We start from the raw sequence: 23,130 nt of genomic DNA on the forward strand, positions 1-23,130 counted from the left end.
CAGGTGGTGCTGCTATATGATAATAACCAACCACTTGGACCATCGAATTTCAATAAATAATTGTTCTTCATTTAAATGTGGGTCATGCGTTCTTCATTTAAATTAGGCAATGGGATCTCTATGGAAAACATTGACCAAAGTAGATTGTGCCAAGTAGATGGTATCTTTGTATTTGCATTTTGAGCAAATAGTGATGGTCTATTTTCCTATCATATTAATTACTGCACTAGGTTCAATTTGTGATGTTTGCAAGTCAAATGAATTTCCATATGGGCAGCAAAATGAAAAATATATAATGCAATCTAGACTTTCCACTGATCATGCCAAAGATAAGCTGAAAACGTAATGAAAAGAACTGGTTGGCGTATTACATGGAGCTTATATTCACAGGTGCTTATTTTCTTAGGATAACTCATAATAACTATCCCTAAGAAACGTGGCTAATAGAACTGGCATCCAAATAACATGTCACAATGATTGCAATGGAGGAGTGACATACCATACCACACTATATAGGCTCACCGCTGCCTCTCCTTTTTTGCGACGTTCCATGAAATTGCCACATACATCTTGTACTTTTTCATTGTGTAACCCTATCTGCAAGTTGACACGGCTAATTTCAGACATCTGTACATTATACTACATTTCATATCCCTTGCGCATATTTAAAGCACCAATTAACGATTGTGTGCGTACCATAAACTAGCCATGACTCTGTATGCTGGACTAGCAGGCACTCTAAGGGAGCCTAATGTAGTGCACTGGAATTCCTACATGCCACCTACGATTTTGTGTAATGTACTGCCCCTGTTCCTAAATATATGTCTTTGTAGAGATTCCAGTATGGACCACATACAGATGTATATAGATGCATTTTCAAGTGTAGATTCACTCATTTTGCTTCGTATGTAGCCTATAGTGGAATCTCTAAAAGACTTATATTTAGGAACGGAGGTACGAGGTAGTATCATGTATGACATCTACATATCTAATTTAGCAGCCAGTAGTAGAAAATCATTGTCTGCACAAAGGGATTACTGGTCGAAAATCCTAGCAAAGCACGCTGGCAGGCACAGAACAATACAAGAGAGAGAGAGAGAGACACGCTTACAAGATCATAGCAATGCCTCAGTCTAGGATCTTGGTTGGCCAAGCTGTTAGATCCAGAAGAAACATCATCCTTGTAGTTTTTGCCAGCTGCATAACAGGTAACAGCGACCGGTTAGTATATTTGAAGTGCATCGGGCAGGTGATGCTGGATGGGTTTAAAGGTGACAAGTACCTAGGCCGTGGTGGGTGCTTGTCATCTCTCCAGACGATGGGAATCATGTTAGAAACGTCGAGGGTGATGACGCTGCGCTGGCTGTCGGGGTCCGGTAAGGAGATCTAGAACCGTCGAGTAGGGTGTTTGTGGAGCGGCTCTAGTAGGGTGGACTACGGTGTGTGCAAAGCAGATCTGTGGCCATGGACGAGGGCGTAGGTGAAGCTGCTCCGGTGGTTGGGTTAAGGATGGTGTCGACGACGCGGATCTGCGGTCGTGGACGGGGCGTCAGAAGCTGCTCCGGTGGTTGGGTTAAGGATGGTGTCGACGATGCGGATCTGCGACCGTGGATGGGGCGTCAGAAGCTGCTCCGGTGGTTGGGTTAAGGGTGGTGTCGACGATGCGGATCTGTGGCCGTGGATGGGGTGTCAGAAGCTGCTCCGGTAGGTTGGATGAGGGTGCGAGGAAGCGGATCTGAGGCCGTGGACTTGTGAGTTGGCAAAGCGGCCCCAGTAGGGTTGAGAATGGTATAGGCGAAGCTACTCCGGTAGGGTTGACGATGGTGTCGGTGAGGCGGCTCCGGTAGGGTTGAGGAAGGTGTTGGCAAAGAGGATCAAAGGCCGTCGATGGGGGCGTCGGTGGGGCGGCTCCGGGGGGTGTGGACGAAGTGTCTCCAGTGGGGAGTACGAATGAGCCGTTGCAGATGCGCGGCGGTTGACGAGAGTATCGGCAAAGCAGATCCGGTGCCGTGGACAAGGCCGACACTGAATGGGCTATGGTACAGTGGTGGATGAGCAGTCTACTTGTTTCTAGGGGAGGTGGGAGGGGTAGATGCGGCCGCAGAAGCAGATCCGGCGAGGTGGACACCGCTGGAAGTGAATGGGCTATGGTACGCCGGTGGATGAGCAGTCTAGGGTTTTGAGAGGGGAGGGGAGAGAGGGCGATGAAGTACGGACGGCGTGATGTAAGATGCTCTGGTGCTGTGGAGTTAGTCGTTTTTGTGGGAGGGGGAGAGGAAATGGGGGTTGAGGGAGTCCTGGATTAGGGGGTGTCCGGATAGCCGGATTACCATCATCAGCCGAACTGTCATCGGCCGGACTATCATCATCGACCGGACTCCAAGACTATGAAGGTACAAGATTGAAGACTTCGTCCCGTGTCCGGATGGGACTTTCCTTGGCGTGGAAGGCAAGCTTGGCGATACGGATATGTAGATGTCCTACCATTGTAACCGACTCTATGTAACCCTAGCCCTCTCCGGTGTCTATATAAACCGGATGGCTCTAGTCTGTAGAACAACAACAACCATTACAATCATACCATAGGCTAGCTTCTAGGGTTTAGCCTACTTGATCTCGTGGTAGATCCACTCTTGTAAACATCCACAATATCAATATCAATCAAGTAGGACGTAGGGTTTTACCTCCATCAAGAGGGCCCGAACCTGGGTAAAACATCGTCTCCCTCGTCTCCTGTTACCATCCGCCTAGACGCACAGTTCGGGACCCCCTACCCGAGATCCGCCGGTTTTGACACCGACATTGGTGCTTTCATTGAGAGTTCCTCTGTGTCGTCACCGATAGGCTTGATGGCCTCTTCAATCGACAACGACGCAGTCCTGGGTGAGACTTTTCTCCCCGGACAGATCTTCATATTCGGCGGCTTCGCACTGCGGGCCAACTCACTTGGCCATCTGGAGCAGATCGAAACTGGCCGTCAGGTCAGGTTTGGAAGCCTAAACTTCAGGTCAGGTTTGGAAGCCTAAACTTCACGGCCGATATCCACGGGGACTTGATCTTCGATGGATCTTAGCCACAGCCAAGCGTGCCGCACTGTCACGATGGGCGCGACCTAACTCTGCCGCCGGACAGCACCTTGGAGGCCGCACATGAATCGGCTCCGACCCATAGTCCGGAGCCGATCGCTCAGATCGAGGACGGTTGGCTGGACACCGCCTCGGGAGCTGCAACTTCTATGGTGATGGAGCCAAACACTTACCTTGTCCCGCATAAAGCTCATGACTCCGAGGTGCCGGACGCTCTGCCGGACTCTGAACCCCCTGCGCCCCTGCCGGTCGAATCCGACTGGGCGCCGATCATGGAATTCACCGCTGCGGACACTTTCAGCACTCACCCTTCGGCGATATCTTAAATTCGCTGAAGCATCTCTCGTTATCCGGAGAGCCCTGGCCGAACTGCGGCCAGGATGGTTGGGATGCGGACGACGAAGAAATTCAGGGCCCACCCACCACCCACTTCGTAGCCACCGTCGACGATCTAACCGACGTACTCGACTACGACTCCGAAGACATTGACGGTATGGACGACGATGCCGGAGACTATCAAGAACCAGTGCCTACAGGACACTGGAAGACCACCTCGTCATACGACATATATATGGTGGACACCCCAAAAGATGGGGACGGCGAAGAAGCAACGGAGGCCGATTCCTTAAAGAAACAGCCCAAGCGCCGGCATCAGCGGCGCCGCTCTAAATCCCGCCACAGCAAGAATAGAGATTCCGGCACAGGAGACAATAACACCCCAGAAAGTGCCGAAGACAACCCCCTCCAGCACGATCAAGCGGAGGAGGAAGCAGAAGCAAGCCCTCACGAGAGGGCGGCAGAGAAAGAGGTCGAGGATGATAATTACTTACCTCGCTCCGAAGACGAGGCAAGCCTCGACGATGACGAATTCGTCGTGCCTGAGGATCCCGGCGAACAAGAGCGTTTCAGACGCAGGCTAATGGCCATGGCAAATAGCCTAAAGAAAAAGCAGCAACAGCTTCAAGCTGATCAAGACCTACTGGCCGACAGATGGACCGAGGTCCTCGTGGCCGAAGAGTATGAACTCGAACGCCCCTCCAAAAGTTACCCAAAACGCAAGTTGCTCCCCCGACTAGAGGAGGAAGCGTACAAACCTGCATCACCAGCGCACAATACGGCAGACCGACCACCTCGTGGCCGTGACAGAGAGGCATGCAAGCCCTCCACCAAAACCGTACCCCGGCATCGCTCAAAAAGCATGAAGCCACGGGGGAACGCGCCGGACTTGCGGGATATATTGGAGGACAAGGCGAGACAATCCAGATCTATCTATGGATCACGTGGGCGCCCCAAGACCCATGACGAATACCGTCGCGCCGGATACAACTACTCCGGCCGGGCCGAACACAGCAGACAACACTCTCTCGAGCTACGTCGCGATATTGCTCAATACAGAGGCGCCGCACACCCACTATGCTTCACTGACGAAGTAATGGATCATCAAATCCCTGAAGGGTTTAAACCCGTTAATATCGAATCCTACGATGGCACAACAGACCCCGCGGTTTGGATTGAGGATTATCTCCTCCATATACATATGGCCCACGGCGGCGATCTTCACGCCATCAAATATCTCCCGCTCAAGCTTAAAGGACCAGCTCGGCATTGGCTTAACAGCCTGCCCGCAGAGTCAATTGGATGCTGGGAAGACCTGGAAGCCGCATTCCTCGACAACTTCCAGGGCACGTATGTGCGACCACCAGACGCAGATGACCTAAGCCACATAATCCAGTAGCCAGACGAATCGGCCAGGCAATTCTGGACACGGTTCTTAACAAAGAAAAATCAAATTGTCGACTGTCCGGATGCAGAGGCCCTCGCTGCCTTCAAACATAACATCCGCGACGAGTGGCTGGCCCGGCACCTAGGACAGGAAAAGCCGAAATCCATGGCAGCCCTCACATCACTCATGACCCGCTTCTGTGCGGGAGAGGATAGCTGGCTAGCTCGCAGCAACAACCTCAGCAAAAACGCTGGCAGTCCGGATACCAAGGACCGCGACGGCAGGTTGCGTCGAAACAAAAACAAACACCGCATTAACGGCGACAACAATGAGGATACGCTAGTCAACGCCGGATTCTGAGGCTCCAAGCCCGGACAACGGAAGAAGCCATTCAAAAGAACCACTCCGGGCCCGTCCAATTTGGACCGAATACTCGACCGCTCCTGTCAAATACATGGAACCCCCGAAAAGCCAGCTAACCACACCAACAGAGATTGTTGGGTATTCAAGCAGGCATGCAAATTAATCGCCGAAAACAGTGACAAGGGGCTACACAGCGATGACGAGGAAGAGACCCGGCCGCCGAACAATAGAGGACAAAAGGGATTCCCCCCTCAAGTTCGGACGGTAAGCATGATATACGCAACGCATATTCCCAAGAGGGAGCGGAAGTGTGCACTAAGGGACGTATACGCGATGGAGCCAGTCGCCCCTAAATTCAACCCATGGTCCTCTTGCCCGATCACTTTCGATCGAAGAGACCATCCGACCAGTATCTGCCATGGCGGATTCGCCGCATTGGTTTTAGACCCAATCGTCGATGGATTTCACCTCACGAGAGTCCTGATGGACGGTAGCAGTAGCCTGAACCTACTTTATCAGGATACAGTGCGCAAGATGGGCATAGACCCTTCAAGGATTAAACCTATAAAGACAACCTTCAAAGGCGTCATACCAGGTGTCGAGGCCAGTTGTACAGGCTCAGTTACACTGGAAGTGGTCTTCGGATCCCCGGATAATTTCCGAAGCGAGGAGTTAATCTTTGACATAGTCCCATTCCGAAGTGGCTATCACGCTCTGCTCGGACGAACCGCGTTCGCAAAATTCAACGCGGTGCCGCATTATGCATACCTTAAGCTCAAGATGCCAGGCCCTCGTGGAGTCATCACGGTCAATGGAAACACGGAACGCTCCCTCCGAACGGAGGAACATACAGCGGGTCTCGCGGCAGAAGTACAGAGCAGCCTTTTAAGGCAATTTTCGAGTCCGGCCGTTAAACGACCGCACACGGCCAAACGCGCCCGGAGCAACATTAACCAAGACCACCTGGCACGTTCCGAGCACGCGTAGCAATGCGGCCTCAACCCCAGCCCTCGCACAATTGTAAGACAAACTCTCCGCATACATAATTACGCCCTGGAGATACCATGGGCATAGGGGGAGAGGCACAACCACAGTAGACCCAGAGTGCGGTTCGAGCACACCAGGGGCTCCCAAGTGTGTGGCTCTTTTTATCTTTTATTTCTTTTTTTTACACAGGACTCTGTCCGGCGGTGAACCTGTCGAACTCATGATGCAACAGCCAGGGAGGGACAAAGGCTGCGACGAACACTCAGGTGGTCTCCATTACGAGCATTAAATTTGTTAAATACACCATTCCGCGGCCTACCCCTGGAGGGAGACGCCTTTAATTCGTCCAATCCCTTGTTTTCCGCACTATTTGTATCATTCCGCACTCATAGAAGATCTTCTCGAATAAAATGCAGCACTTTTTGCCCATAATTGCATTACCTTATATATATATGTTCATTTACGACATGTTGCATCCGTACATTTTGGTACGGCCAAATACACCAGGGGCTTATGTTCCCCGCATTATGGTGTGGTAAAGTCCGAACACTTTCACAAGTGCGGCACCCCGAACTTATAGCATTATATGAATCGGCTCCGAATCATGTCTTGGGTCAATAGTTGGGTTTGCCCAGCTCCCATGTTTGGCACCTTACGTTCCGTTCTATCGGCTAAGGTAGCACTGGGAGAACCACTGCGATTGCGCCCCGGTTGAGCCGGGTTAATGCCTCAATGGAGAAAGCTAAAACTGACTGTCATGATAAGGCGAGAGACTGGTCGCTGTTCGAGAGGTCCTTTCGGGTCCTTAAAGAACTCATGATAAGGCGAAGTTCCGGATAGTGTTCGACGAAGGCGTGGATAGTGCCCCTAATTCGGTCTTCCGAATACTAGGGGCTTCGCCGAAATTTAAAATTATAGAATTCTATGGCTAAGTGAGAGTGTTCAAGCACTATAAGTCCGGTTGCCTTGTTCATTGTGTTGAGCGCCTCCCTAGATGGACCCAAAAATGGGAACAAGAGTGCTCAAGTTTATCCCGAACACCCCAGCACTCGTGGCATGGGGGCTGAAGCCGACGACTTGCCATCTCTCAGATTTAATAAACGACCACACAGAAGGTAATATTTTAAATTAATAAGCGTTGCTTAGCGCATATGAACAAAGTTTTTAGCGCACAGGATAACACATTGCGAATTTACTCAATAATTACATCCCTGGGGCACTCATCCGCAATCTTGCGGGCACCCTTCAGAACAGTCTTATAGTACATCTCGGGCGTACGATATTCCTTGCCCACTGGTGGCGCGTCAGTGATCAGCTTCTCCGCATCCAGCTTGCCCCAATGCACCTTTGCGCGAGCAAGGGCCCGACGAGCACCTTCAATACAGGCGGAGCGCTTGATAACCTCCACCCAGGGGCACGCATCCAACAACCATCGCACGAGGCCAAAATAGCTCCCAGGAATGGCCTCTCCAGGCCACAGCCGGACTATGAGGCCCTTCATGGCCTGCTCGGCCGCCTTGTGGAGCTCGACCAGCTACTTCAGCTGGTCGCTAGGGGGCACCGGATGGCCGGCCTCAGCATACTGAGACCAGAAGACCTTCTCTGTTGAGCTCCCCTCCTCGGCTCGGTAGAATGCAGCGGCATCAGACACGCTGCGAGGCAGATCTGCAAACGCCCCTGGAGAGCTCTGAATTCGGGTAAGTAACACGTAATTTACATTCAGATGCTTGCTTTGCATGAAAAATGCCTTACCCGCCGCTATCTTCCTCACCAACTCAATCTCCTGAAGGGACTTATGGGCATCGTCCTTGGCAGTCTTGGCACTTTCGAGAGCCGAGGCAAGCTCGGACTCTCGAGTCTTTGAGTCACGCTCCAAACTCTCATGCTTTTCCATGAGAGCCTGGAGCTCTTGCTGAACCACCGCCACCTGCGCCTCTTGTTTTTCTCGCTCTGCCCGTTCCGCGGCCGCATTGCGTTCGGCCATGGACACGGCCTCCTTCAGGGTCGCCACCTCGTTCGTGGCCCCTGCAGTACCCATGTTATCCTTGTTATTTTTTTGTTGCAACCTAAATCCTTTTCTATAAGGTACAAGTTCAAAGTGGTGTTACTCACCTTCTTTGTCCTGGAGCTGCTTCTTGGCGCGGCCGAGCTCTTGCTCGGACCGCTCGAGCTCCTGCTTCAAAGCACTGACCTCCGCAGTCAGTGCGGCAGAGGTCAGCAGCGCAGCCTGCAACCCATATTGACATAATTTTTTAGCAACCCTGCGTATATCTTCTTTTTTTCAGATCCTCAGTCCGGCTTTTCTTTCCGAACACCGAACCGAGCATCAGGGGCTACTGTCTATGTGGTATTACATTGCATATTTTTATCTTCTTACCTCAAAGCCTGATAGAAGGCTACTGCAGGCTCCAGTCAGCCCGCTCTTGGCGAGCTGTACCTTCTGAATCACCACACTCATAATAGTGCGGTGTTCTTCCTCAATGGAAGCGCTTTGGAGCGCCTCCAACAAATTGTCCGGCGCCTCCGGTTGGACGGAAGCCGCCGGCGTCACGGTCTTGCCGTTCGTGCGAAGGGGCCGCCGGCCGGATTCCGGAACCACTGCGGGTTCTGATATGGAGTCCGGCGCAAAGTCCGGGAGGCTACCTTGTGGCGCCTCTGGAGCCTCCCCCTGATGGGTCCCTTCTTGGGATCCCACCTTGGCGTCCTCGATGTCGCGAGGGGTGGAGGTGGTCGGGATGGAATCTACATCCGACGGAGCCAACGACCCGCTCGATGAAGCGGGGAGATCATCCTTGGCCGGACTACAGGCAGCATGCGGCATCAGAATGACACTATGTGACACAGAAAAAGAAATTATAAATCACTCAGGAATCTGGATACTTACGATCTCGCTGGAGGCCAGGCCCTTGAAGGCCGTTCTTCCTCGCCAACGTTGATGTTGGCGGAGCTGTCTGGGGGAATAGTCCTTCCCCTCTTGGACCCTTCGGCCTCCCCTGTTGGGGAAGCCTTCCTCTTCCTCTCACCCTCCTCTGGGAGAGAGTCCTCTTTCTCCTCCTCATTTTCAGGGGAGGAGTCCGCCCTGGAGTCGTCGGACACTTGAAAATGGGAACTCTTTCGAGCACCCGTGGCCTCCTTCTTGGCCTTCTTCTCCGGCACCACGTGCGGTGCCGGAACCAACAGCCTCGCTAGATGGGCGTCTACTGGGTTTTCTGGCATGGGAGCCGGGCAGATAATCTGCTCCGCCTTCCTCATCCAGTCCTGTCAAAGGAAAAGGGGAAATTAAAACCCGCATAGAGCCAAACTATGAAAAGCAAGTGTCCCATAAAGGGGTAGAATCACTTACCTCGTCGGCTTGACGCTGCGAGCGAAATCCGCGATCTTCAGTCACGGATGCGGGGGCTTCGGCGCCCTTAAACAGCACCCTCCAGGCGCCTTCGTACGTCGTGTCGGAGAGCCCGCTCAGCGCCTGGTGCTGTTCCGAATTGAACTCCCACAGATTGAATGCCCGCTCTTGGCATGGGAGAATCCGGCGGACGAGCATGACTTGGACCACGTTAACCAGCCTGAGCTTCTTCAGCAGCTTCTGGATACAGGCTTGGAGTCCCGTCACCTCCTCTGAACTACCCCACAGCAAGCCCTTCTCTTTCCAGGAGGTGAGCTGCATGGGGATACCAGATCTGAACTCGGGGGCCGCCACCCACTTAGGGTCGCGCGGCTCGGTGATATAGAACCACCCCGATTGCCACCCCTTGACGGATTCCACGAAGGCCCCTTCGAACCAAAGGACATTGGGCATCTTGCCCGACATGGCGCCTCCGCACTCTGCTTGAGTGCCCTTCACTACCTTCGGCTTGACATTGAAGGTCTTGAGCCACAAGCCGAAGTGGGGTTGGATGCAGAGGAAGGCCTCGCACACGACGATAAACGCCAAGATGTTGAGGATGAAGTTCGGCGCCAGATCATGGAAATCCAGGCCGTAGTAGAACATGAGCCCCCGGACAAAGGGGTGAAGTGGAAAACCCAGTCCGCGGAGGAAGTGGGGAAGAAAAACGACCCTCTCATGGGGCCTGGGGGTGGGGATGAGCTGCCCCTCGTCGGGCAGCCGGTGCGCGATGTCGTCGGACAAGTAGCCGGCGCTGCGCAGTCTTTCGATGTGCTCCTCCGTAACGGAGGAGGTCATCCACTTGCCTCCCGCTCCAGACATGACTGGGGAAGGTTGAGACGAGATGTGCGGGCTTGGGCGCTGGAGCTCGAGTGCACGGAGATGGATAAGCAAAGGAGGAAGAAGGTGTAGGTGAAAAGGTGAATCCTTATCCCTTATATGGGCGGGCGAAGTCTACGCGTCCCCCACCGGCCTGGTAAAACTCTCTTATCCCCCAAGCGTCACCATCAATGGCGCGGTTGGGTTACCCACGTCCGTATTGATGAGAATCCTGGATTAAGGGGGAACATGATCTCTGCTTCGACAAGACGTGCCAAGGAAACCGCTTCGTTGAGGTGGTAGAGTAAAAAACGATTCAAGTAACGGCTTGGTAGTGGCATGACGTCATGCCACAAAAAAAACGTCAGCAGATCGAACTTGTGTATATAATTCTCTCTATGGTGGAATGTGGAATTTATTTTGCAGAGCCGGACAATATCCTGGTGTTCACAATCTTCTATCATTCGGAGGAGGAACCCGCCTTGCAATGCCAAGCAATATACGCGCCGGACTTATCGTCATTGAAGCCTGGTTCAGGGGCTACTGAGGGAGTCCTGGATTAGGGGGTGTCCGGATAGCCGGATTACCATCATCAGCCGAACTGTCATCGGCCGGACTATCATCATCGACCGGACTCCAAGACTATGAAGATACAAGATTGAAGACTTCGTCCCGTGTCCGGATGGGACTTTCCTTGGCGTGGAAGGCAAGCTTGGCGATACGGATATGTAGGTCTCCTACCATTGTAACCGACTCTATGTAACCCTAGCCCTCTCCGGTGTCTATATAAACCGGATGGCTCTAGTCCGTAGAACAACAACAACCATTACAATCATACCATAGGCTAGCTTCTAGGGTTTAGCCTCCTTGATCTCATGGTAGATCCACTCTTGTAAACATCCACAATATCAATATCAATCAAGCAGGACGTAGGGTTTTACCTCCATCAAGAGGGCCCGAACCTGGGTAAAACATCGTGTCCCTCGTCTCCTTTTACCATCCGCCTAGACGCACAGTTCGGGACCCCCTACCCGAGATCCGCCGGTTTTGACACCGATAGGGGTGCCGTGTAGTCGGGGGAACCGGAAGTTACCAAAGCAGCCCCGACCTATCATGTAGATGAGGGCGGTATTGTAACTATTGGTCTCCGTGCACCAAGGACAAAAGGGGGATTCCGCATGCTAAAGACCAAGGTGGCGGAAATTTTAGAAGGAGGCAGGAGATTTTGCCGCCCGCGGGATTATTCGTATCCAGTTTCAACTAATTTTGGACTGTGCTAGCGGGAAGGTCATGTTATCTCTGCCCAGGGTAGGAGATGAACTCACGCACACAAGATAGAAGAAGAGCACACAGGAGTTTTGGCACCGCACTACTTGTGCCTTTTCTGACTCTCTTTCTCTTAATTAAGCAAAGTGATTACAGGGTATATAAAAGGGAAGCAAACGCACGAGCCAAGTCACACACCGGCCTGATCCTAAACTCACGCTCCACACACACACGTACTCCACTAAACAAGTGCATGCACATCTAGCCACTCTGATGGATCAACTCAACGTCTTTGCCTCAACTAACTCAGCTCTCTTTGAGCTAGTCTCTTGGCACGGCAACGTACGGATCCATCTCGCTCTCGGCTGCATGCATGTACTGATCAAATCTACCTAGTACTTATGCATGTACTCACAACTCCTGGCTTCACTTGACCGATGATCAGCTCGCACCATTGCCAATCCATCAGTCCACTTTACCATGATGCCATGCATCGCTGTACTAGACTTAGACTAAACAGACCCAAACATAAATAAACTAGATGAACTACTAAACAACAATGGTTAACAACACCAACAATCACCCCCTTAACCTTGTTGTGCTTTATTGAGAACTCCATGGCGACCTTCAGTATAGCCCCGGGTTGTCGTCGGCGGTCGCATCGGCGAGAAGCGCCCGCTCCTTCTTCGGCTCGGTGCAGTCCCTCGAGTAATGCCCATACTCTTGGCAAGTGTAGCAGCGGACCTTGCGGATGTCGAAGTTTCTCTTCTTCTTGCCGACGCTGCTGCGGTAGCGAGCAAGCCACTCCTGCTCCATGAGGAGCAGGCGACTCCCACCACCGTGCTCGTAGTTGCTGGCGCCCTCGTCCAAGTCGCTCCAGTCCTCCGCCGTTTTGAGCCTTCCCACAAGCTCTTTCATGGACATGGTTTTAGGATCAAGAAGCTATTCAATGGCAATAGCTACCTGGGTATACTTGGACGGCACAATGCAGAGAAGCTTCTTCACAACCTTCACCTCGTCGAGGTTCTCGCTGAGCGTGCGCAGCTTGTTGGCGATCCTGTTCATGCGCATGGCGAGCTCATCGAGGGTCTCGCCGCTCCTCATGCGGACGGCATCAAACTCCTTGAGGAGAGTCTGCGCCTTGGCCTCACGGACGCGGGCATCGCCGACCCGCATGATCTTGATGGCATCCCATGCCTCCTTTGCCGTCGCCTTCACGGCAAGCGTGGAGTGCATCTCCTCCGGCACGGCTCGCAGAATTGCCGCAAGAGCCGCCCTGTCTTGGCTGAAGCTCCCGCCTCCCCCGATGGCGTCCCACACGCGTTGGGCCTCCATGTTCACCTTCATGATCAGCGACCACTCGAAGTAGTTCGTCGCCGTCAGCGGCGGGTAGACGACAGAGCTGCTAGCCTGGTGGACGACCTCCTGCTGCACCACCACCTCACGGCAGCCACGCCGCGTCGGGCTCCGACCTCGGCGCACCACCGGCGAGGCTGAGACACGGCGGCGACCCGGCGACAGAGTGCGCGAACCTTCAGTCACCATGGCTCTGAATACGAAATGTTGGCGCCGCCTCTCCTCACGGCGCTGCTTCTTCTTCTTCTCTCATCACTCTCTCTTCGGTCATGCTAGATTGTGTACATGGGGCACGCGTCAACAGTTAATAACTGGTGTGAAGTCCACCCTAGAAAAAAAGACAATAACTCGGGATGATGCGCCGATAACTTGGACGTTCACACGGGCGCGGCCAATCGTACGGGTGTAGTGGCACGTTCTCAAAAAAAGGGATCAAACGCTCAGCCTATGTATTTCTCGTGTAAATAGATAATTTGGTGCCATTGGTTATTTACTTTAAACATAATGCATTGACATGTTAGTGTAGAGGCGCACAAAAAGAAATGGATATTGTAGTTAGCTACTTAAAAGTGTTACCTCATATGATTACATAGCCTCCATTTCATAAATTGCGTACCCGTTGAATTCATATATGAATATTACATATATTACTTCAAAATAGAAACTTAAATCATCCAAGACTAATGAATTTGAATGCAAGAGTAACAATGGTGCATGTGCATGATAGCTACATTAGTTGTTTGAAGAAACATCACTGTAACTTTGGCATGCACAACTGAAAAGGTTTATTTAAATAGAAAAAAAATGTGATATGTGAGTGTCCAATCTTTACAATGTTGAATTGATATTGTACCTTTGGCCACGATATGAAGTAGATATTTACTTATGTTCAAGCAATGCACGTCCACGATCGCTAGATAGTGATACGTGAATGAATTGTGAAATCTCTCTCACACGCATACATATCTCATTTCCCTATGGGCATCGGAATCACACACACACACTTTGTGTATTTCTCTCCCACCGTCAAGGTTAAATTCGTCTTTCTACCCCGTCCTACAAGTCTCTCACACAGAAACACACACGCTCACTATGTCTAACACACCCACCCCTTTAGTTCCGCCCACCCGCAGCCACTAATGTCTCAAAGTATAATAATGTCTCTCAAACATATGCTATCTACCTATCCCTTAATATAGCTAGATATGTGTCACACAAACTCCTTCTCCTACTAGCAAGATGCTCATGCGTTGCATGGAACATCAAGATGCATTTGTATGAGAAGTTTATCTTGTGGGAGAAAAGGATGAACGACGGAATGCCTTATTTGCAAATGCGGAGAGGTGTGTGGGTATCTTTTTGCAAAATTGCCATATTTTCCTTCCTGTCCATCAGATATAAATCAGATGGCCTATATTGCAGGATGGCAGGAACACCATCATCACCAACTCTGTTTTTATAAGAGTAGAGATATGTGAGTGTCACTGCCCCCCCCCCCCCCGCACACCCACACTTCCCAACACCGAAGGAGTAGGGTGACACCTCGATCTTGATACTAATCTATCGACTGGCTTCTCTCTCACACATACACACACACTACTCGACACCGAAGGAGTAAGGTGACACCTCGATCTTGATACTAATCTATCGACTGGATTCTCCCTCAAACATACACACACACACACACACTACCCGGCACTGAAGGAGTAGGGTGGCACATCAACCTTGATAATAATCTATCTACTCCTCTTTCAAACACACACACACACACACACACACACACACACACACACTCGCTAGTTGCGCCTCTGTGCCTACCGCGCACACTCTCGATACGTCTTTCTCTCCCTCCCCCCAACAATGACATCAGAAGGGTGACAACTCGATCTGATCATAATCTGTCAATTGGTTTCTCTCTCAAACATTGTGTCTCGGTGCCTCGCTCGGTAGCCCCCTCGATATGTAGACTTCTCGCGCGCGCACAGTTGTAGTGACAATGACGCTGAACCTAGTGTGCCTTGTTTTTTACCGGCCTCATGTGATAGTTTTCACCTTGTTTTCTATTAATTAACAAGGCAACCTTTTCTTTGTTACTACTAGTGAATCTGAAATCATTCGGGGTAGACATAAAATATATCACTTCAACCCAATTATCGCAGCAACTATTTTAAAAGAAATTAGCTAGCTGCCCGTGCGTTGCACGGAACATCAAGATGCATTTGTATGAGTAGTTTATCTTGTGAGAGAAAAGGCTGAACGAGGGAAGGCCTTATTTGCGAACGTGGAGAGATGCGTGGGTATATTTTTGCAAAATTGCCATAGTTTCTTTCCTATCCGTTAGATATAAATCCGACGGCCTATATTGCAGGATGGCACGCACACCATCATCACCAAATCTGTTTTCTACCCCCTCCGTCCGAAAATACTTGTCATCAAAATGGATAAAAATAGATGTATCTAAAACTAAAATACGTCTAGATACATTTCCTTTTATCCATTTTGATGACAAGTATTTCCGGACGGAGGGAGTATTTGTCTTTTTAGAGATTTCAACAAGTGACTATGACCGGACCTTACCAACATACTCAAAAAAGTAGTCCATAATTTTGATGTTAGCCTCTTTTCTTGGCGGTGCAGTGCCATCTGGATACCTCATAAATAAATCAAGGACAAATCTAACCCCTTCCTGAAAAGACATACGTAGCAAAATGAGTGAATCTACACTCTAAAATATATCTACATACACATCCATATGTGGTAGTCCATTTGAAATCTGAAAAAGACAAATATTTAGGAACAAATGGAGTATATATAAGAGTAGACATGGAGATATATCTCCAGCATCTAGAACAAAAATGTGCTGGGCTGGTTAGCGCTGGATGCTCGCAATGCGATGACATGAGTTCGAATTCTGTCTTTTAACTTTAGATTTTTATATTATATATTACTCTACTTATTTAATATATACTTGTTTCGCTACTGTACTGATAGTGGAACCCACATAGTACTTAGAATATTAAGGATGGACTTGTTTCTTTTTAACTTTCTGTACGAAGCTGTAGCCACCCTGCAAGTCACGTGTACACTGTACATGCAATTAACTTTTTATAGAGGGACAATCATACAGGCAATTAACTCAAATGGATTGGATGTCAATCTATTATTTCCAGCATAAAGAGCATCTCCAACGGCAGTCGGCAAATTTCCTCCCGCTTCCTTCCGCGGAGGACGACATCAAATGCCAGCGGCATACATTTTTACAACTCTAACCAACCAGATGAAATTCGTGCAAACACGGACTAATTTCATATAAGCATGAAGGATTTCGTATAAAAAAGCCGGATCTTCATATAAACATGATGGATTTCATTACATTTACATGAACTAAGAGTTGCCAATCCGGCTCTCTTGTATAATTAATACTCCCTCCGTCCAGAAATACTTGTCCTAGAAATGGATATATCTAGACTTATCTTAGTTCTAAATGGTTGCCCGCGGATCCCTTTGTCTTCCTCATGTCTGTCAGACACTTGCGGCATCGAGGAAGGTCCTCGGAAGAGACGAAGCAGCAAAGAAACCACCTGAATCCGCGGTCGTCGCCTCGGCGGTGGCCTTCATGGGTCCCAAGTGGCGGTGGCCTCCCGTGTTCTACTTCTCCTCGATGATGGTGGCGGACATGGAGAAGCTGGCCACCGACTCGTCGCTCTCCACACCCCCGGTTTCTGTCTCTGCCTGCATGGTGCTGCCGCAGGCACGGGAGGCGCGCCCACAAACACGGGAGGCGCAGCCACCGCAGACACTGGTGGCGCGGTACGACGCGGCAGCAACGGCACCCGTACCGGCGTGCTCGCCGCCATGCCGGCATGGAGCAACTCGCTAGTCCTCATCGAGCTGAACTGGAGCGGCGAGTTGCTGAACCATGCGCCTGCTTGGGACGGCAACTGGCTCCGTCGGGCCAAGCGAGGTTGGTGAAGCACCGAGCGGCCTCGCCCGTATCCGGAGGGCTCGGTGGGCCACTTAGCCGGGTAATATGCCAGATAATGGCTCATCGGAAGCCATCGGAAGGGTGGAGAAAATGGTGAAGGAGGAGATGGGGGAGCGGTGGAGGGGTGCGATTCTTGCCTGCTGTGTGTCTGGGCTCGTGTTAATAGAGGGCGGACGGTAGGAGTTTGGCCGGCGTCTGGCCTCATTTAAACTGAGGGCGGACGGGAGGAGCTCGGCCGGTGTTGCGTTTAATTCCGGCCCGCTCATGAACGAATGTGTGGCCGGAGTAGGATTCTCGGTTTGCATGCGGGTTTAACGGAGGGATTTAATGGAGGCTTTGGGCGTGCAGCGGGCAGCGCAGTACTATTCGATTTGACAACATTAATGAGCCGTCAAATCACAAAGGCCCTCGCCTCTTGTGAAACTGACCGAGCTAGACTGCCCCGCCCTCTAGCCTTTTAAAAAATGTATATACTCCACTTTTGTACAGTAGTAGTATTGATGGATTGCGCCATGGAGCAAAACTTGAAATTAAAAAAAGGTGGTACATATAGAGAGCGCTTGTGAACTATGTGTCATGTAAATGGCAATAAATAAAGTACTACATGATACTAAGGCTGGTCGTAATGGGAGTATCATAGGTAGTATCATGCATGCCAACTAAGCAATTTTGATGAGGTGTCATTGAATTAAATGAGGAAAGAGGAGCTTGAGTATCATATACTACTTTGTGTCATGCATGGTAATAAATGTAGTCCTATATGATACCAACATATGATACCATGCATTACGGATGTAGTATCATACACTAGTATCATATGCATACAAGCCCCACATCTCTTCTTGGTTGATTCCTCTATTTATGTCAAAAAATAAGAAACAACGTGAGAGTTAATGCACCACGCCTATGTGTTTACTAGTACTCCCTCCGTCCGAAAATACTTGTCATCAAAATGGATAAAAAGAGATGTATCTCGAACTAAAATACATCTAGATACATCCCCTTTTATCCATTTTGATGACAAGTATTTCCGAACGGAGGGAGTATTTGCTTTTCGTAAGATGACTTAATACTCACCTAATGGAGGGAGTATTTGATTTGACAGCGGGTGGCGCAGTTCCCGATACGGCTTTAATGCAGACGAGGGAGGGATTAGCGGTTCCCGATATGTTGAACGGCCAACGCATCCTCCTTCAATTAATGCATGAGGGAAGTAATGGGAGGAGGTCCGGGAAAAGAGGCTGCACGATGTGAATGCAACGCAGTTTGCCCTCATTGCCCTCATATAAAGGCGCCCCTCCATTCCAATGCATATACCACATCGTACGCACCTAAACATTTGCCTAAGCACCTACACTAAGTGCAAAAGAGCTCGCTCCAGACCCATGGCGGCGATGCGCGTGAGCGGCCAGCGGCTGCGCCAGATGGTCCACGACGCCGGCCTGCGGCATGGCGCTGAGGATCGTCTCCAGACGGTGTTGGAGACTGGCTGGTGGATGGCCGCCGTCGATGCCAACTACGACTCTCAGTTGGACCAGATGATCGTTGCCACCAGCAACAAGTTCACCGTCCTCAAGAAGCTCGCGGACGACATTGCCGTACTCCTCCAGCCCGCGTGCTCGGGCTACTCATTGCCTGCCACCCTAATCGGCCTCCATGGCCGGAACCTCTTTCAAGCACTGGTGGCCCTGCAATTGCCCGCCGACGCCACGAAGAATGTCCACCTGGAGGTCGCGCTCGCCGCGAGGCGCCTCGCCCTGCAAGAATTCGTCGACCTACACATCCACGCGTACGAGCAAATCGTGTACATAGGTATCTACAAGGCCAGTGAGTATGCTACGATGTTGGCCTTCCTCAACCGGCTGGAAGCCTTGGATGCCTTTGTTGAGAAGCACCTCGACCTCGCCACAAAAGCCGCCGCTCCTTAGCCGCCGGTCGGTGGCCCGACGCACTAAGTTGAGGAGGAGGAGGTCGTACGTTCGTGGATCCATCTTTCTTCTTGCCTTCTGTAACCACCACTGTGATCGCATCATCGTGGCCTTAATTCTTATTGTGCTGTTGCATTCTCATTCCAGTCAATACCGACATGTGCGATCCCTTTGCTTAATTATATGCATCACTGTAACTAGTACTCCATCCGTCAATTTATAAGTTGTGCTTACCTTTTCCATCAACTTCGTGCAACGCACGGCATCTTGCTAGAAACACTAGAATATGTCTATATAATCCGTATGTGATAGTCCATTTGAAATCTCAAAAAGACAAATATTTAGGTACGGAGGGAGTAATATATTAGGAGTATATCAAAACAATAGTGATTTCTTCCAAGTTTGTGAACAAATACTACTATTCTACTACTTTGGATCCGTCGCAACGCACGGGCACATTGCTAGTAAAAGGAAAAGGCCTGCCGCGTTCGCGTCGCACCCCCACACGCCCGGGAATCGGGAGTACAACACGGCCCGTCCGGCACGACACATAGCTTAGGGAAGGCGTGTTGCCTGCCTAGCATTTTCACTTTCATGTGGGACCGCCGTTGAGCAAACCGACACCCCGCCCGCCGCCGGGTTGGAAAACAGAAACAAGGGGAAGATCTAGCTGTAGCACGGAAGCCAAGAAATTTTGTGTCAGACGGGGCTCGTTGATAGAGTAGGAGCATTCCGTACTAGTACTACTCGTACTAGTACTACCAAGTTTGTACTCCTAATACTATATTACTAGTACTACCACTATACAACTACTAGTAGATACGTGCACGACACAACATCGTAGGAACAAAAAACGGGAAGATCTTGTTTTGGGTGATTTATCTTTTTTCAATCAACGTAGTATGAATAATATGATGTGGGGGCACCCATGAAGCTTATGTGGCTTGGTTGCATGGCTACGGAAGGTTAGAGAAAAATAAATAGATAATGTGTTTAGAGTGCACTCCACTAAATAGATATACTTTGGATCCATTGCAACGGACCTCCACATCTATATCTATAACCCCTATATAGTGTGTGAAAAACTTTGAAAGTTGGTCGTTGGATGAAGCCAATCCGCGGTACAAAGATGGCAAATCTGAGCACTACTGGCCGTTGGATATCATCCACCAGATTCTGCCACATGTATAATCTAGAAGACTCCATGGTTGAACTTAATTCATGACTAACTTTGCCACAACTAAGCTTAGGCAAAGTTATTAGTTCTTCAAATGAGAGCCACAAGTTGGCAAGCCTAAGGGAATCTTGCCACATTTTTTGTGTGTATGTCATGTGGGGCCTTAGTGTGGCTTGCCTAAGGTGTGGCTTGAACCAAACACTCACCTAAGTTAATCAAACTTGCCTAACCTTACATTCCACCATATTTTGCCACATGTTAGAATCCAGAAAACTCCACATGTAGAAGCATAATGCACAAACTGCCAGAATCTCATGTGTGCAATGCACGTGTACCTTACTAGTACTAATTGGTAGTAGTAAGAAACAAATTCCAGTTTTGGCACGAGCTCGTACTGCGGGAGCACCACAAGGCCTGCCGCAGGAGTTACATTTCCCTCTCGGGGCCCACGGGACCGAACTTCAGTGGCTTAGTGCCCGGCCTATGAGTCAATGACATGCGGACCTTAAATGCGGCTGGCCCACATGTCATTCTCATGGTGGTGGCGTGGTTCGCGACTCACTCGTTCGAGATGAACCGGCCGGAGTACGGATGAAAATGTGTCACAACCACTGGATGAAAATTCGATGGTGCGGGAGTACGGATCGGAGCACAGCAGCGGAGCAGGCAAACCGCGTCCAATTGGGTGTGTCTGTGGTAGAAAGTTGATGGTCGCCGCAGTTCAGCTGGCCCGCATGTCATACACACAAAGGCAGAGGAGCGGTGGGGCCGAGAGGGATGAGGGGCACGAACAATCCTACCATTCTGTCACTGACATGTGGGACCCATAAGCGCGGGTCCCACCTGTCAGCGAAGGAAAGGCAGGGCAAGGCAGTGCTAGCCACGTCAGAGGATCCATGTCCACGTTGGGGGACGTCGTGCCGTGGGTTGGAGCGGCATCGTGGGAATCGCGTGTGGGTGTGGCAGTGGTAGATACAAGAAACGTGATGGTCGCCGTGGTTCAACTTCCATGGACAAACTGTCGTGTCTGCTGACACATGTATATCAAAACTAGAGTGTTTATATTTCAAGCACGTGAACAAGTATTATTCTACTAGTTTGGATCCATTGCAACGCACGGGCCAGCACATTGGTAGTAGTAGTGTCCATCTCTATCTCTAGAGGCCTTCCCTCGTTCATCCTTTTCTCTCACAAGATAAACTACTCATACAAATGCATCTTGATGTTCCGTGGAATGCACGAGGATGTTTCCTTGGGGGTCTCTCCAGCGCGGCGTGGCCGTAGTTGCAAGTTGACGCCCCTTGAGATGCCGACGTTGAGGGGCACTCGGATTTCCTCCGATGAGCAGGTAAGATGAGTTTGATCACGTAGTAAATGCATTCTAAAGACTACTTCCGTGTCCATTTCCTAATTCTCCCCCTGCCCACTATTTCACAGGCTAGGCTCGATGCGAGTGGAGATTGGCTTGCATATGTACGGTAGGGTACCAACATCAATTTGCACAACATTTACAACGGTTACACCGTTCCCGTAGAACCTTTGTCCAACATTGGGATCAGCCATGCAACGGGCCACCGCATGAATTGGTACGATGGAACCACGGTGAGATTGAATAAAAGATAGCACGAACCTTGCACATGGCGGTCAAAGGCGGACCATGCTGTCTGCGGCCGATTTGTTGCCGTACGAGTAGGAAGACGCTGTGCTCCTTTCTAACCGCATCTTCGCGGTGACAAACCAGGGGACTTATTTTGTATGGGACACATCCTACGATATACTCCCTCTCTCCCAGTTTATTTGTTTTGAATCTTTTCGTTTTATAAGTTTCAAATTCAAATTTAGAGCTCCCCATCACATGTTGAGATTACAATGTCCATTAAATCGTTGCGTGCATGTATAGTAAAGAAACAAATCTCGAGTTTGGCACGAGTTCGTGCTGCGGGAGCACCACAAGCCCTGGCGCAGGAGTTACATTTCCCTCTCAGGGCCGTCGGGACTGAGCTTCAGTGCCTTACTACACCTACCTTTGAGTCAATAACATGTGGACCCGATAGGTGACTGGTCCACATGTAATGCTCCCGAAGGCAGAGGGGCAGTGGGGCCAAGAGGGGTGAGCCGCAGGTCGGGGGACGTGTGGTTTCATGGGTTCGAGTGGCGTCGTGGGAATCGTGGGTGGCTGTGGTAGAAACTTGATGCTCGCCGCATTTTAGGTGGCCCACATGTCATGCACACAAAGGCAGAGGGGCGGTGCAGCCGAGAGGAGTGAGGCGCATGTCGGGGGGCGTGGTGCCGTGGGTTGGAGAGGCGTCGTGGGAATCGCGAGATGAAACGTGATGGTCGCCATAGTTGAACTTCCATGGACAAGCTGTCATGTCCACGGACACATGCACTGCATACCGATCACTAGAAGGAGTAGGAGAGAAAGCTATATATGCGGATAAATAGTTCCTTATAGTCAAGCGGACCCATGCTACTACTCTGTTCCAAAGACATGCACACAATCGAAATAGTCCATCTATATCAATATACACCGAGAGGGAATAATTTTTTTTACAAGAGAGGAAATAGTTCATCCATCCATAATGCCCTCCTGCTGGTGCAACATTTTCTTCTTCTTCTTCTTCTTCTTCTTCTTCTTCTTCTTCTTCTTCTTCTTCTTCTTCTTCTTCTTGTTCTCATTCTCTGTGGGAGACGGCTTCGCAACAAGCTATTTGGACCTTGCAGCTATCTCAAAACTCACACGGGCATCGAGGGCAACATATTTTATCCGCTCGTACGTCAAGGGATAATTCTCCCATCCAAACGATCTTAATGCCACCATCTCGTCACCCTTCTAAAGATTTGTACCGAGCACAAAATTTGCTACGTCGAATAGGGATGGTGTCTGTTTAGCAGAATCTTCTACATGAATTTTGATTCTAGTTTGTAGGTCAGCGATGCTTTTCAAATGAAGGTTGTATGGATCCAGCTTCTGTCTGTCCCCTTCGATGGCTGCCCCACAGAAGTATACGTCCTCCCGAGACAAGAAATCGTGAAGCTCACCTGGTATGGAGGGCGA

This window comes from Triticum aestivum, chromosome 4B (assembly GCF_018294505.1).
Source record: "Triticum aestivum cultivar Chinese Spring chromosome 4B, IWGSC CS RefSeq v2.1, whole genome shotgun sequence".
NCBI lineage: Eukaryota > Viridiplantae > Streptophyta > Magnoliopsida > Poales > Poaceae > Triticum > Triticum aestivum.